We start from the raw sequence: 17,061 nt of genomic DNA, 5'->3' as shown, positions 1-17,061 counted from the left end.
AGCATTGGTGAAGATGCAGTGAGATGGGGTGTGGGAGTGCCTTGTACGCGGACTGACCTGGACACGGGGGCATGCAGTTCTTGTCACAGATGATATTTATTTGTTCAGTTGCTCTGCTTCCCCAGTTCTCTATCCACTCGCCCTGTTTCCAGTGCTACTCTGTGTGGTCGGCTGCAGGCTTCTCCTCCTGGGTGCAATTTCTCCAGGCTGCAGCAGGTGGCTGGTGCATCATACATATAGCACATACAGCCCAGGACCTCATAGGAGGGAGGAGATGCTGACCTTCCTGCCTGCTGAGCCCAGGGGCTGGAGACTACCCCCTCCCCTTTCGCTAGGGAAGATGAGGTGCCTGGGGCAGGGGCTCTGTAGCCCATTTCCCCAACTAGTCTCTCCATCTCACAGTCTGGGTCCAACCGGGCTAGTTCATGGACAGGGCACTCTGTCCTGGATCCCTGGGTGGCTGGCAAGGCAGTAGGTACTTGGAGCTGCTGGACACAGGGCCTGCAGGGCAGAGCAAGATGCTAATCCCAGCACCTTCCCCTCTGCTGTCCCGTGATGTCCCATGGCCCGCCTGCCACCCAGAGTAGGTGCTGGAGTAAAGCCACCCTACATAAGGACAGCATCTTTCCTGGTGTTCTAAGGGATGCCCCACCCACCATGCTCCAATTCCTGGGCAGCTCCCAGATGATGTCCTGGCCCCACCAGGCTGGGTGCAGGGACAGCAGCTGGCAAGGCTGACACCCCCAAGGCCTTGCAGAGGCTCCCTGTGCATGGGTTGGCTGCTGGTGGGAGGAATGACAGACAGGGATGGAGTGTGTAGCAGGACAGTGACATTTAGCAAGCTTGTCCTTGAAGAGCAATCCAGTTGAACAGGTCCTTGACTCCAGTCTCCAAAAGGCCCAGCAGGCACATCCCCGGATTCCTGCCCTAGCCCCACCTCTGTGACTTGACCTTCTCCAGGCCCTATCTGTAAGATTCTGCTCTTGAGGCCCACCTGCCATGGCTGACATGGAGCTATGTCATGTAGCCCAGCAGGTGACATGCCCAGGAGGGTGCTGGTTACACAGCAAGCCACTGGGGCATAGGAAGATCCACTTCCTGGGTCAGAGCAGAGAAGTGGGCTGGTTGGGAGGGCACGATACATGGGCTGCAAGCAGTCAAGAGGACATTTCTGTGAAGCTCCTGGAAGTGATCAGCTGACCTTGGCTGTGGAATTTGGGGCAGGTCCTGAGGTAGCTGGGCAAATCCCTGGGCCTCCCAGGCTTTGCTGGAGGTGCTGGTGAGGAAGTGCAGCAGCCGTAAGTGATGGGTGCAGGCCCAGGGCTCAGGAGCTGAGGCCACATTCTGTGTCAGTGACGGACAGGCTCTGTGATGTGGGGCCGAGTAGGACTGCGTTTGCTCTCCTTAGTGGGACAGCTGCTCAGTTAACCTCTGAGTGTCCCCTAGGGCAGCCCTCGCCAGGCCATGTGCATGCCCAGCTGGCCAGCCTTGGCAGCGAGACTGTGACTCTGTCCCCTCCCCCCACCTTAAGTTTGGCTTGGCCCTCAGATGACTGGTGGCACGGTCACTGTGTCAGGGCTGCAGGAGCTGGGGACAGCTGAGCCCTGCTCTCAGACAGGTGGAAGGAAGCCAGGGCAGCTCAGCCACTAATTCCCCTCGTGACCTTGAATCCGTGGCCTTCTCTCGCTAGGCCTTGATTTTCCCGTCTGAAAGAGGATGTTGGGAGAGGAAGTTCTGGGCAGCTGTAGCCCACAGTGAGGTGGCCTGGCCTGGGCTTCTCCCTCCAGTTTCTTCCAACACGGGACCTCCAACAGCCGCCCTACCTCTCAGGGCGCATTTGTGCCAAGTGCTATCCCTGACGGTGCAGCAGACCTCGATGGCACAGCCGACCCTGACTGTGGACACCTTGCCCAGCTGTGTCTGGCAGGGAGACTTGCTGGCAGCTTTGACTCCTCCCACTTCCTTTCTCCTGCAGTGCCCAGAAATTCCACATCAGGCTGGGGGTGGTGTGGGTGGAGAACCTCGGTATTGAGTCCCCCTAGTCTGTGTCACTCCCCTGCTGGGGGCACCCCAGGGCCAGGACACAGCTGGCCCAGACTCTGCCCCTCAGAGGCCACTTGGGACCTGCACTGTGATTGGTCAAGTCTTGATCAGCCTCCCATGCCCCCTAGTCTTTTGGTACCCTGTTTGATCTCCGATCTTGGAAACACTGGCTTATGAGATCTTCGGGATGTGGGGGCTCTTGTGTGACCCTCCTGGGGCCCTTGGGTACTGTACCTCCCCCATACACATACCCTGTAAGCGGCATAACCATGCCTGAGGCTGGTAAGTGAGGGGCAGCTGGAAAGAAGGTAGCCCCTGCTCAGTCAAGTATAGCAGGCTTTGTGCCGGCTTAGTAACAGCCTGATCAGAGCAAGCCTCGCGGCTAGGCCCCGAGGAGCTTATTAAGCAGGCTCCAGGGCTGCCCTGAGTCTCTACCAGGGCAGAGGGGGGTGAGGGGTGCCAGAGCAGCCACCAGGCTCCCTAGTCACTCTCTCCTTTCAGGCAATGGTGACTTTTCCCTTGCGCATCAGACAGGGCCCTCCTCTTCCCTCCTCGGGGCAGTGGAGCCACCCCGCCTTCCTGCTTTCCTGGGGGAGCTTGCCTTCTGGGAAGCATGCAGAGAAACACACTAGCTGGCCTTCCAGAGGAACAAACTGATAGATGAAAACAGCCAGGTCAGAAAAGAGGGAACCCGCAGTGCTTGACCATGCTTTGAGCACCTACAGTGTGCCAGGGTCTGGACTTGAGTTTGTATCCCCTGGCCTCTAACAACCCCTCTCCAGGGCTGTGAGGGAGGGATCCTCGTCCTGTGGGAGCCCCCAGCTCATGCTTGGCAGCTGGTGCCAGAACAAGAGCTGACCCATCCCTTTTCCTGTGGTAAAGAAACAAGTGAGAGCCAGTTTTCTCAGAGGGAGCCTGGGCACAGAGGTGCCGTGTCCCTGGCTGTAGGGGCTCATGCTTGTGTGGGCAACACAGAACAGGAGGCATGGCAGTGGGGAGGGATTGTGGCCCAATCACAACATAGCAGGTACATAAACTGTGTCTGCTGAGTTTGATTTAAGTCAGATCTGCTTGGGTCTCAGCTTCTCCTTCTGCAAAATGGGCGGAGACTGCCTGGCACAAGAACCCAAAGCAGTGATTCTTGGTGCTTTGATCAGGAAGGGCTCTGATCCCTGCTGCCAGGATTCTTCCACATGTGGGCATTGGCAGGATGCCTAGCTCACCCTGGTACGTGTGCAGATGGGAAGACTGTGGCCCCAGAAGGACAGAGGCACACAGCAGGCAGCCTTGGGAGCACTCAGCGGGCGGCCTCGGCAGCACTCAGCAGGAGGCCTCGGGAGCACTCAGCAGGTGTTCAGGTGCTCTCTAGTCCTTCCACACCATTGGCAGGAGCCTGTGTTCTAAGCTTCCCTTGTGTAGCACCCCAAGCCCATAGTGCTGGCTCTAAATCCTGCTCAGTGAGAGTGCTCCCTCTTCTGTGCCACCTTCCTGGACCATGGCCCCCTCCCCCTCTGCCTATCTTCCTCCTCTCTACCCGAAGAGTGCGAGCACTTCTAAATGTTTATTTTTTGTGTGAAAAAGCTCCTAACGAACCTGGCCACTTGAAGCGTGTGCGTTGTCGTGGTAGCTGCATCCACGCTGTTGTGGAAGGACGAAGGATCTCCCTCTGTTGGCTTGTGGAACTAGGGGTTAACCCCATGCCTATTCACAGCTTCTCCCTGTTTCCCCTGGCAACTACTCTTGTTAAAATTTTATTTATTTAAGAGGGAGGGAGAGAGAGAGAGGGAGGGAGGGAAAGAAAAAGAGAGAAGAGAGATTGAGAGAGAGAGATTGAGAGTGAGCTCACACCTGCTGGCTCACTTTCCAGATGTCTGCAACGCAGGGGCCCCAGCTGGGAGCCAGCTTAATGCGGGTCTCCCACGTGGCTGTCAGGAACTCAATTCTTTGAACCATCACCACTGCCTCCCAGGGTCAGAGGCAAGCTCAAGCACCCTGCTGTGGGATGCGGGCGTCTTAGCAGCAGTGCCAAGTGTTTGTCCACATTCTGTTTCTGTTCCTATGGAATTGATGACAACTCAGGGTGTCTCTTGTTAGCAGAGTCACACTAGGAGATTAAACTGTGTCCTCTGCAGTGTCAGGGCTGGGACAGGTGGGGAGCAGGGAGAAGAGGAGGCCCTCTGGAGAACTCTGTGGGTGTTCAACCTGCTGGGCTCCTTCCGCCACCTGACTTCTCCCAAGGCTGTAGACCGTGGAGCTGCTTGTGATGAAAGGCCCTGTCGGAACCATTTGCAAGGTGCAGCCTCAGCCAAGCTCCCTGGCTGTGCACCTGGGGGCTGATGCTTTTGCTCACTCTTGTTCTGTCATTCACTGGTCTATTTCTTCCTTCATTTGTTCAACAGCGACTTCCTGAAACTGTTGTGGGCTGGGACACCAGGCTGACTTTGGCGGCTGTGAGCAGTGTGGTTTCAGGGACACTGTGGCTTGGGCTCAGGCCCTGGCTCCACCAACTCCTAGCTCAGTGGCTCAGGTTCTTCCTGGAGTAGGGAGAATGAGTCAGAAGCCCAAGCTTCATCCAGGTCTCCTACTTGGGTGGCAGGGACCCAAGTACTTGAGCCATCCGTCACCTGTTGCATCAGCAGGAAGCCAGATCAGAATCGAAGCTGAATCACAGATCAGGTCTACATGCTCCTATGTGGGATGCAAGTGTCCAAAGCCATGCCTGTGCTGAACAGTTTGTCTGAGATAGGAGTTGCAGATGAGGTAGATCAGGTAGCTCGGGGTTAGGATGTCCTGGGATGATGGCTGGAATAGTGAGCAGGCAGCCAGGGCCTTCTCTCCCTGTGTCTTCAGCTTCCTGTCTGTATGACTTACTGGGCTCTCCCACGATATGACAGCCCGAATGGACAGCATCTCTGGCAACCCAGGCCCCCAGCAGGAGTAGCCTCTGGTGACATCGCCATGGTAGTCTCCTGTTGACAGTGAGGCTGTGGGGAGTCACACTGTGAGATGCACACACAGAGGTGGGCTGGCAGCCCCCCCCAGCTGCCATGGTTGTCTCTGGAGGGTTAGAGGAGTTAGACTCAGGAAAAGTCCAGAAACAATGTCTGGGCATTGGAAATAGAGCCGAGGGTGTCTTGGACCATTGGCCATGCACTTGAGGACCTAGCTTGCTGTCTTGCATTTGGGTTCTGAGGGATCTGTAGGAGCTCAGCCAGGCAGAGGCAAATGGGCTTTGCTGTGCACAGGTGTGGAGCTGGGGACGGGGTCACTGGAGTGATAAGGAAGGAAGGGAGAAAGGCCCCTAGCTGGTGGACAGGAGGCAGAGCAGGGGCCATGATGGGTGGTCCTTAGCCCCGCTGAGGCCCTCCCCTGGAACCTAGCCAGGCTGCAAGGGAGGGTCCCAGGAGATAGAAGCCCCACAGACCCTGCAACCATGTCACCTGGTAGACCAGCTCCAGGGAGGCTCTGCCCAGCCCCAGCCCAGGCCATGTACCCCTTGGCTGGGCATTCTTCCTCTGGGGCTAATCCGAGTCTCCCCCCTGTGGCCTGTTCCCGCCCTGTGAACTTGGTTGGCCCTGCCTGGTGGAGCCAGGCCCATCGCCGGCAGCAGCCGGCGTCTGTCCGTGTTTTCACAACTTGTTTTGCTTGAAGTCGGCCTGCATTCCCCGCATGTCAGACCCGCCCTGATTCACGAGATTGACCACAACAGGGGCCGCGCCAAGGGGAGCCAGACCAGGGCTTAGTCATCTCCTTGGATCTGTGGACTCTGCCTTTCTTCCAGGCAGAGGAGAAGGGAAGTCAGTGTGGATGACCAAGAGGGCAATGCAGTAGCGGGGGACATCAACAGGCCTAGAAGATGCAGGTGGTGGACCGGGGTGGTGGGCAGCAGTTGGTGTTGTGGCTTTGCATCTGGGACTCAAGTTCTGTATAAGCCTCTGAGGTCACGGAGCTCCAGGTTCCCCAACTCCGAGAGCTCAAGACAGCTTCCCGACAGCTGTCAGGCTTGGGTGACACACATGTAAACCCTGACTGCAGGATTCCTGTGAAAGTGATTTATGAAAACTGCAAAGGGTGGAGACACAGGAAGAGGAGGAGAGAGGCCGGAGATTATTGCCGGCAGTCCCCAGGCAGGCAGCTTCGGTTCAGTCCCACTGAGGAGATCCAGGAGCAGTGTGGGTGACAGCCCAGGGTGACCCTCCCTGGGAGCAGGGAGGAGAGGTTGAGCTCTGCTTACACAGGTGGGGGGCTGTGTTGGGGAGGGCTATGCCACTAGGGAAATTGAAGGAAGCTGCTAGGTCCCAAGTGCTTGTGTGAGGGTCCCAGGGGATATGGATGTAGCAAGCTGGTGTCTGCCCTGGAGAGGCCAGTGTGGGTCATGTGAAATAAAGCATGGAGGGTGCCGGGCAGGTGTTTGGCTTGACAGATAAGGCACCAGGGTCTCACATGGGAGTGTAGGGGCTCCTGACCCCTGACCCCCCCTCTCTCCTATTGCAGTCCCTGGTAGGCAGGGGTTAATGGCTCATGGAGTTGGGTTCCTGCCACCCACAAGGATGATTTGGTTTGGGTTCACAGCTCCTGGCTTTGGTACAGCTCAGATCTGGTCATTGAGGACAATTAGGGAGTGAGCCAGGGGTTGGCAGCTCTTTCTCTCTCTAATAAGTACATTTAAATTTTTTTTTTAAAAAAAGATGTTTTTTGTTGACTTTGAAAGACAATGAAGGAGAGACAGAGATATCCCATCTGCTGTTTCATTCACCCTGTACCTACAGTGGCTGCTACTGGGCCAGGCTGAAGTCAGAAGTCAGGAGCTTCTGTTATGTCTCCCATGTGGCTGGCATGGGCCCAAATAGTTGAGCCATCTTCCATCTTCTGCTGCTTTCCTAGGCCATTGACTGGGAACTGGATGGGAAGTGGAGCAGCTGGGGCGTGAAGTGGCATCCATACGGGATGCTGGTGTCGTAGGCAGTGGATTTCACCAGCTCCAATAAATACTTCTTTCTTAAGGATTTATTTTCCTTTTCTTTTATTGGAAAGTCAGACATACAGAGAGGAAGATCTTTCAACTGTTGATTCACTCCCCAGGCGGCCTCAATGGCTGGAGCAGAGCCCATACAAAGCCAGGAGCCAGGAGCTTCTTCCGTGTCTCCCACGCGGGTGCAGGATCCCAAATCTTTGGGCCGTCCTTGACTGCTTCCCCAGGCCACAACAGGGAGCTGGATGGGAAGCAGGGCTACCGGGATTAGAACCAGCGCCCAAATGGGATCCCACTGTATGCTAGGCAAGAACTTTAGCCACTAGGCTACCACGCTGGGTCCAATAAATACTTTCTTTTAAGATTTATTTATGTTGGTGCACTCCTATGCTCATAGCAGCACAATCAGTAATTGCAAAAACATGGAAGCAGCCAAAATGCCCATCAACAGAGGATTGGATAAGAAAGCTATGGTTCATCTACTCCATGGAATACTACTCGGCTATTAAAAAAAACAAAATGCAGTTCTTTGTGGCCAAATGGGCCAAACTGGAAACCATAATGCTAAGGGAAATGAGCCAATCCCAAAAGGTTAAATACCACATGTTTGCCTTAATTTAAGATGATATGATGTTATGTATAACATGTTATGTTTTGAATGTTATATGTTGTGTATAAACTAAAATTGAAGTGTAGGTGAGGTGGTCACAGAAGGTGGCTGGGAACTCGCATTTACTTTTAACATATTGGTTACTCATTACTATGTCAATTAATTCCATAATGATGTAAATTTTTGCTGATGGTATGTTGGAGCTTTCAATTGACTGGGATGATACTCTGCTGGCTCTGTCTTCAGACCAGAGAGGGTATACCTAAGAAGCCATTGAACTTGACTGGACAATAAGATGCTGGACTCTATGTTTGGTATATGCTTGCAATGGGGGAATCTCAACTGAACTTGAGCTGTGGTTATGCAACAAGGTGGAGGAATCCACCATGGTGGGGGGGTTTGGGGGGGGGAGAACCCAAGTATCTATGTAATTGTGTCACATAATACAATGTAATTACTGAAGTTAAATAATAAACAATTAAAAAAAAAAAAAGATTTATTTATGTTGGGCCCGGTGCAGTAGCCTAGTGTCCAAAGTCCTCGCCTTGAATGCACCGGGATCCCATATGGTTGCCAGTTCTAGGTGCCTGGACTGGCTGGGGAGCCCAGGCTAGATCTGAGAGGGCATGATCCCCTTAAGCCTGTGACTGACCCCACCCAGGTGGCTACGGTTGGGAGGGTTGGCTTGGGGAGCCAGGGAGTCCTGCGACCCAGACAGCTCATTTGGTAAATCCATCAAAGAAAACCCATTTGGTTTTCCCATGTGACAAATAACACCTTTACAGTGAAAACTGAAACACACATGCTAAGTTATGGCTGCTTATAGCTAAAAGTCACAGAGTATCAAGGATGCTTGATCCACCGTTGCCTGTGCCTGGGTGTTGGTTGATGGGGAATGCCCAGCAGTCCTGAACGTGGCTGCTGGGGTTAGCATGGCGCCGCTACAGGTGCTGTGCGGGCAGGAGGCGTCCTCCTCCTCACGCAGGGGTTCCCCGCAGCCTCCATCCCCTCGCCCTTGGAGCCACTTACTCAACCTGGAGCTTCATCAGTTCTGGACAAAATGTTCGTGTCCTTCTGGTCAGAGATGTGGAGAGGAGTTCAGCTGGGGCCTGGGTCTCCGGGGAGGCGGGTGTTTGGGATTAGGGACTCATGGGTGTTGTATACACAGGCTGCTGTCTGTTCTCTGCTCTGCTGGAGTATGTGACACGTGGAGCTCGCAGCGCTGGCCTCTTTGCCCATGGTACCAGGGTACACGGGGTACATGGTACTGGGGGTGGATCATTTTGCCAATGAGACAGTCTCTATCATAGATATATGACAGATCTTTTTTTTAAGATTTATATATTTTTATTGTAAAGTCAGATATACAGAGAGGAGAAAAGATATAGAGGATGATCCGTCTGCTGATTCACTCCCTAAGTGGCCATAATGGCTGGAGCTGAGCCGATCTGAAGCCAGGAGCCAGGAGTTTCTTCTGGGCATCTCACATAGGTGCAGAGTCCCAAGGCCCTGGGCTGTCCTCTACTGTTTCCCCAGGCCACAACAGGGAGCTGGATGGGAAGAGGGGCCGCCAGGATTAGAACCTGCATTCATATGGGATCCTGGTGCATGCAAGGTGAGGACTTTAGCCAATAGGCTACTGTGCTGGGCCCCATATGACAGGTTTTACAGTATAGCTCCAGTGAAGTCCAGGCATCCTACCTCACTGATGCCATTCATAGATCTGTTTGTTCATGTAAAACCCTCTGATCGCATGCTGCCATCCCTGACTTTCCTGTAGGATGTGGCCCAGGATCCCACAGATGAGGGGACTGGGGCTCAGAGAAGGACATGGATAAACCTGAGCTTGCACAGCCAGTCCATGGCAGAGAAGCCCCTTGGCCTACGGTCGTAGGTGCCATATTGGCGTGTCATGTAAATTCCTACCGGTTTCTTCCTTTCCGGCATCAGCTTCTACTGCACCAGGACCCTGGGTGACCCCGAGCTTGATGGCTCCCCATGGCCTTGGGCTGGTGCTGGGAAGATGTGGGGGTGGGACCAGGAGAGGGATGGGGACCGTCTCCACCTCCACCACCATGACACGTCTCGTTTCTAGGGGCTGACACCCTGGGGAGGATCTTGGCACTTTGTCTGTCTGTCTGTCTTTCTTTCTTAAAGATTTATTTTTTTTTTTTATTGGAAAGTCAGATATATAGAGGAGGACAGAGAGGAAGATCTTCCATCCATTGATTCACTCCCCAAGTGGCCTCAACAGCCAGAGCTGAGCCAGTATGAAGCTAGGAGTCAGGAGCTTCCTCTGGGTCTCCCACATAGGTGTAGGCTCCCAAGGCCTTAGGCCGTCCTCGATTATTTTCCTAGGCCACAAGCAGGGAGCTGGATGGGAAGCGGGGCTGCCGGGATTAGAACCAGCACCCATACGGGATCCCAGCATGTGCAAGGCAAGGACTTTAGCCGCTAGGCTACCATGCCGGGCCCAGTGCTTTGTCTTACCACACAGTGGACTCCTGGAGGTGTGGACTTGGGTTTCTGGCACCAGCTGTCCAGTGACTCTCTCTAGTCCTAGCCCTTCTCTGGGCCCCATGGGGGACTTGGGAGAGCTTGGTGGCTGTGCAGTTTGGTGCTGGCAGGAATTATGTGACGAGATTTGGCTTTGCTTTCTGACTGTGTTGCCTTGTTGGGAGCATATGCCTCTGAGAAGCCTGAAATCACAAATCTTGCAGTACTCACCTCCACATCCATGCTGTGAAGTAGCTTTTTATTATGGAAACACAGCTCAGCTAGCTTTCCCAGGGGGCACTCAGGATGAAGGGAAATTCTTTCCTAGTTCCCCCACACACACCCCCTGCCGCATCTTCTACCTCTTCTGTTCTGGCTATTCACTCGGAGGCTCCTGACCCGCAGCCCTGGTGTTCCCTTGGGTCAGCTTGGGCCTAGCTGAGACCTGCTGCGTCAGGTGCATCATAGCTGGATCCCCAGGTGTGTGCGCATGTGCATGGCGGGCTGTACCCCAGCCTATTTATATCCCCGCTTCCCCTTTTGGCATCCTCATGGAGATGAAGGCAATCAGTGCATGTTCCTAGCCTGTGACGTGCCAAGCATTAGGGACACAGAAACCCGGGAACTGGCAGTGCAGGGACATAGGCCTGCTGGCTCTGGTATCTGTGTCTCAGTAGCTGAGGTTATGTCTCAGCTATCTCCAAGCCCAGCCCTGTCCACCTATGGCCTGAGGTGGAGTGAGTCTCCTGCTGGCATGGGGCCCTGGGTCCCGCAGGCTGGGGCGGAGTTCTCGTCCAAGTCTTGGCTCCGCTCTGCCTCTCTGAATGGCATAGGCGGAGCCCTGGCCCTGCCAGCCTCATGGTCCCCCTGTCCAGGTCAGGTCTGAGACTAGCTGCCATCCACCATGGGGTCTCACATCTAGCACGGGGAGGACACAGGGCAGGGCTCGCCAAGCGCCAGCTGGGACAGCCTCAGGCAGGGTGGAGAGATATAGGGGCTCACTGGGTTGGTCTTCCTTGTCCCCTCAGCTCTGCCAGTGACAGGACACCCCTGCTGCGTGGACGCTCCCAGGAGCCAGCTTACTGCCACTGCTGCCTTCTTCCAGGTAAGAAAATAAGAAAAAAGAAAAGAAAGAAAGGGGTGAGGGGACGAAGAGGGAGCTGGAGACAGGTTCTGGAGAGCAGTCGCTGGAGCTAAATCAGGGTGGGCCTGTCCTGTGGCGGAAGACTGCGGTTCATGACAAAGAGGTGAGAGGAGCAGGAGTTACTATCCCGTTGCACAGACGAAGAAAACCTGAAGCTGTAGGAGGAGGTATTTCTTCCAGCCCTGCATGTATGAGGGGCCTTCAAACAGCTCATGCAAACTGCGGGTATGTAAAAGCCATGCATGCATTTCAAAATGTTTTGTACTAGAGCAAACTTGCTTTTTTATTTTATTTTGCCATGAACTCTACTTTTTTACATTTGTTAGAAAAGGATTTATTTTATTTATTTGAAAGAGAGAAGTACAGAGGCAGAGGGAGAGACAGGGATCTTCTGTCTGCTGGCTCACTCCCCACGTGGCCACAGTGGTGGGCCAGTCGGATGCCAGGGGTTTCTTCCAGGTCTCCCACATGAATGGTAAGAGCCTAAGGATTGGCCCTTCTCCACTGCTTTACTAAGTGCATCAGCAGGGAGCAAGACTGGGACTTGAACCAACACTCACATAGAATGCTGGCTTCACAGGAGTGGCTTAACCCACCAGACCACAGCGCTGGTCCATTCCACAAACTTTTTAAAGTGTCCTCCTCTTGGCTCGTTTGCTGCCTGGGGTTGGTGCCCATACTGACACTACTTCATAGATGACAAGTCCTGTGGGAAATGGGTGTGGCCATGTCCCCAAGCCTGGCCAGCTGGCCTCCGTGTCACCCCTCTGACTTACTCTTCCTCCCAAGCCAAGTGTTAACTCTCTTCTTGACCTCCACTTTGGGGATTTACAACTTCAGGGAATTATTGTATTTTTTTTTTAAAGATTTTATTTTTATTACAAAGTCAGATATACAGAGAGGAGGAGAGACAGAGAGGAAGATCCTCCGTCCGATGATTCACTCCCTAAGTGAGCCACAACGGGCTGCCGTGCGCCGATCCGAAGCCGGGAACCAGGAACCTCCTCCAGGTCCCCCACGCGGGTGCAGGGTCCCAGTGCATCGGGCCGTCCTCAACTGCTCTCCCAGGCCACAAGCAGGGAGCTGGATGGGAAGTGGAGCTGCGGGAATTAGAACCAACGCCCATATGGGATCCCGGGGCGTTCAAGGTGAGGACTCTAGCCGCTAGGCCATGCCGCCGGGCCTGAATTATTGTATTTTAATTTTAGTTTTCATTTATTTGAGAGGCAGAGAGATCTCCCATTTGCCAGTTAACTCCCCAAACACTTGCAACAGCCAGGGCTGGGGCAGGCAGAGCCAGGAGCTCCACACATCTCACACATGGGTGAGCCATGATCAACTGTCTTCCCTGAGAGGGTCTGTACTTAGAGGAAGCTAGAGGCGGGGATTTTACCCAGGCACCGAGATAAGGAACCCAAGCATTTCAACTGACAGTCCTAACTGTGAGGCCAAAACTTATCCCCCCCAGGGATTTGTATTTGAAGAGAACATCCTGGGGGCCCGGCAGGCCCCAGTGCAGGAGCCTGCCCCACCCCCGACCCTACCATATAGGGACCCCTGCAGCAGGGATGAGGCTGAGGTGGGGGTCCATGCTCCCCTCACCCCAGGCAGTGCCACAGGCCCAGTGGACCCAAGTCTCAGCCTGGTAGATGAGGCAGCCCTGGAGGCAGATGATGACCAGGCCCTGGACCCCAGGACCACTCTCAGGGGATCTGCTGGGCCCGTTGAGTCCACAGGGGTGAGGTAGTGTGCTTCCCATTGTGTGTGGTGGTGGTGGGGGATGGGGCAGCTCAGATCCAGCTCTGCACAGGGTCCTCAGAGGGCCCAGCCTGGCCAGAGCTTGGAAGTAGTGAAGCTACCCTGGTACACTGTGCTGAGGGGGACTAGCCATGTTAGGGTCAGGCAGGCAGGTGTTGATGAAGAAGCACCAGGAAGGCCCATTCCATCTACAGCCACAGCTGCCTATCTTCCCAGCCCTTCCTAACCCCCATGTCCTGCTGGTATAGCATCTATGCTACTGGCTGTAAATGGACGCAACCAACCATCATTCAAGGGGTCAGAAACTGGGCACTGATGCATGGCCCTGTGGAAAATCTGTCAGATTCCATTTATTCCCCACCTCTATCCCCAAAGGTGGTGCCTATTTCCCTGTGACCGAGAAGAGGCCCCTTTAACTTAGGCCACTGTGCCTAAGTTAAGGGCCCCTTGGGGGGGGTTGGGGTGACCACCCCGGCATGAGAAGGTGGCTGGAGGTCTCTACTCCCCATGCTCCCAGGCTGGTCTTCAGGGGGATGTTGGCTGGCTTTGCCAGTGCCAGGGGAATAGGGGACAGGGCAGGTGGTCCTCCCAGGACAGCTCTCCCATGTCCTGGTTGTCTGGAAGGAGCAGCATGCTCTGCAGGAGAGGAGGGGCCTATGGCTGGGAGTGTGCAAACTGTTGGCTATGCTGGGGCTCCAATACTGGGAGCCACCCAGGCAGGAGGGCCGGGGGCAATGGCACTGTGGCTTGCAGGGCTGGTTCTGAAGTGCTGTTCATGTTGCTGTGTTTCTGTGAATCCATTTTTTTAAGATTTATTTATTTTTTATTGCAATATTAGATATACAAAGAGGAGCAGAGACACACAGGAAGATCTTGCGTCCTTTGATTCACTCCCTAAGTGATTGCAACGACCGGTGCTGCACCGATCCAAAGCCAGGAGCCCAGATCCTCTTCTATATCTTCCACGTGGGTGCAGGGTCCCAAGGCTTTGGGCTGTCCTCCACTGCTTTCCCAGGCCACAAGCAGGGAGCTGGATGGGAAGCTGGGCTGCCGGGATTAGAACCGGCGCCCGTATGGGATCCTGGCACATTCAAGGCAAGGACTTTAGCCACTAGGCCACCATGCCAGGGTCTTTTTTTCTCTTTCTTTTCTTCTTCTTCTTTTTTTATTTTTTTAAGTTATTTATTTGAAAAGCAGAGGGTGAGGAAGAAAGAAAGTGATCTTCCATTGACTGGTTCACTCCCCAATACCCACAACAGCCAGTACGGGCCAGGTAGAACACCGGAGCCTAATACACCATCCAGGTCTCCCACACAGGTGGCAGGGCTGAGTACTTAGGCCATCTTCTGCTTCCAAGATACATTGACAGGAAGATAGCTAGGGAGCAGAGAAGCCAGGATTCAAACTGATGCAGATGACAGAGTCGCAGGTAGTGGCCGTATTGCAGGCCCTAGTGGAAGCTTCTTAAATGCTGAAGGGGCAAGGGCCATGGTGCTGCAAATGAAGGTGCTTGCCTGCGATGCTGGAGTCCCATAGGAGCACTGATTTGAGTTACAACTGCTCCTCTTCCAATCCATCTCCCTACTAATGAGCCTGGGAAGGCAGCAGAGGCTGGTCCTAGTGTTTGGACCCTGATCAACCATGTGGAAGATCCTGAGGCAGATTTAGCCTGGCCCAGTCCTGGTCATTATGGCACTGGGATAGGAAATCAGTTGATAGAATATACATCTGTCTTTGTCTCTAACTTTGCCTTTCAAATGAATCGCTAAATAATAATAATAATAACAACAGTAATTAATAATAACAATAATTAACAATAAAGTACTAAGGAACAGAGCTTTGGAACAGTGGGTTAGTCACTGCTTAGGATCCTCTCCCCCGCCAAATCATATCAGAGTTCCTAGATCCCGTCCCACTGCTCCATTTCCAGTCTAGCTTCTTGCTGATGCACATCGTGGGAGATAAGAGATAGTGGAACACATGCCTGGGCCACCCACATGAGAGCCCCACATGGAGTTCTGGGCTCTTGACCTCAGCCTGGGCCAGCCCTGGCTGTTGTGAACACTTAGGGGAGTGAGAAAATAGATGGAAGATTTTTCTATCTTTATGTCTCTCAAGTAAATCATGAAGTTCTTCCCCGTCCCACCCCTCAAGATTTATTTATTTTTATTTGCAAGGCAGATTTGAGACAGAGAAAGAGAGAGAAAATTGTCCATTCCAGTGATCCACTCCTCAAATAGCCACAACAACCGGAGCTGAGCCTGTCCAAACCAGGAGCTTCTTTCATGTTTCCCACATCGGCATAGGAGCCCAAGGACTTGAATCATCTTCCACTGCTTTCCCACATCATCAGCAAAGAGCTGGATGGGAAGTGGAGCAGCCTGGACAAGAACTGGTACCCACATGGGATGCTGGTGCCACAGGCGAAGTATTAGCTGGCTACATCCCCATATCAGCCCCTCATTAAGTTCTTTTTAAAAAGTTAGAGAGCAGCAAACATGTGCTTCATGAGCCTGAGATAGGGGGCAGATGGGAGACTGAGGCTGTGTATCCCAGGTGGGAAAGCAGCCCTTCCCACCAGGAGAAGGGGAGGAAGACCACTTCCTATAGGGGGAACCCACTGAGCCAACCCCCACCCCCAGGGCTCCCTTGGCCTCCTTCCAGGAGGAAGAGTCATCCAGGTTCTCTTGGGGCAGAAGTATTGGGCAAACATGAGGCTCTGGCATTGTGCTGAAGAGAGCTTACTCCTGCCCCTGGTGTGGCCTGATGGATTGCTGGAGCACCCAGGCTGAGTGCACTTAGGTTCCGGCCACCAAGCAGCTTCTCCCTGCGGACAAGTGGGCAGGATGGGGACCTGGGCCATGCTGCCCTCGTTGCCATTATCCCACCACAGCTGCATGGGCCCGGAAGCCAGCCGCTAGGGCCCCTTGCTTGCCTGTTGAAGTGTGAGGACACCCCACCAGCAGCCTGCTGCTGAAGGGTTTCTGGGCATGAGGAGCTAGCAGGTGGCTTAAGAGTGAGTGCTTCCTCCTTCCCAGGAGCCCTGGCAGGTCTCCAGAAAAGGTCAGGCCAGCACTGCCCAGTCCTGGTACTCACCAGGGATTTTGCTGTTTGCCCCCTGCTTCTGCCCCAGGCTGCTGGCTTCACTTGGTCCTTGCCCTCTCTTGGTGTCAACCCAAATATTGATCTCCACCCTTGGAGGTGCTGCTCATGGCTACACAGACACCGTGGTAGGTGTGGGAGTAGAAGAGGACAGAACTGAGGGCATGCCCTCCTGCTGGGGCCAGGGCCATGGAGAGTCCCAGCTGCCAAGTGAGCAGTTGTGGGTTCAAGGCCTCTCTCCTCCCTGAGCAGCTGGTTGTCCCCGGGCAGACCACTCAGCCCACATCTCTTCTGGGAGAGTCTAGGTTCATGTCCTTGCTGCTCTGCTTCTGTTTCAGCTTACTGCTGATGCACACCCTGGGAGGCAGCACCCCATGGCTCAGGTACTCGAGTCCCATGCACTCATAGAGGAGACCTGGATTGAATTCTGGGCTTTTGGTTTAGGCCTGGACCAATGCTGGCTATTTGAGGGGAAATTTGGGAAGTGAATCAGCAGGAGTAAGATTTCTTTACATCTGTCTCTCAAATGAGATGCAAATAAGTTACAAATTTAAAATTTTTATCTTTATTTTTTTTAAGATTTATTTATTTGTATTGGAAAGTCAGGTATACAGAGAGGAGGAGAGACAGAGGAAGATCTTCCATCTGGTGATTTACTCCCCAAGTGAGCGCAACGGCCAGTGCTGCGCCGATCTGAAGCCAGGAGCCAGGAACTTCCTCTGGGTCTCCATGTGGGTGCAGGATCCCAAGGCTTTGGCCCATCCTCGACTGCTTTCTCAGGCCACAAGCAGGGAGCTGGACGGGAAGTAGAACTGCCGGGATTAGAACCGGCGCCCATGTGGGATCCCGGTGCGTTCAAGGCGAGGGTTTTAGCCACTAGGCCACTGTGCCGGGCCCTTTAACTATTTATTTTTAGGAGATGTGTATTATTTACTT

General features: G+C 53.9%; 1 protein-coding gene across 3 annotated transcripts in view; it reads left to right on the top strand.

The window, feature by feature from the left end:
- Nucleotides 1–17,061, top strand: part of GDPD5 (glycerophosphodiester phosphodiesterase domain containing 5) — a 69,992-nt gene that overhangs the window by 12,477 nt on the left and 40,454 nt on the right. For all 3 annotated transcript variants that reach the window (XM_058663589.1, XM_058663590.1, XM_058663592.1), the window contains one exon: nt 11,150–11,226. The gene's annotated coding sequence lies outside the window, so the exon portion shown is untranslated. The remainder of the gene's footprint in view (nt 1–11,149; nt 11,227–17,061) is intronic.

This window comes from Ochotona princeps, chromosome 4 (assembly GCF_030435755.1).
Source record: "Ochotona princeps isolate mOchPri1 chromosome 4, mOchPri1.hap1, whole genome shotgun sequence".
Lineage (NCBI taxonomy): Eukaryota > Metazoa > Chordata > Mammalia > Lagomorpha > Ochotonidae > Ochotona > Ochotona princeps.
This window is presented reverse-complemented; position numbering and strand designations above follow the sequence as displayed.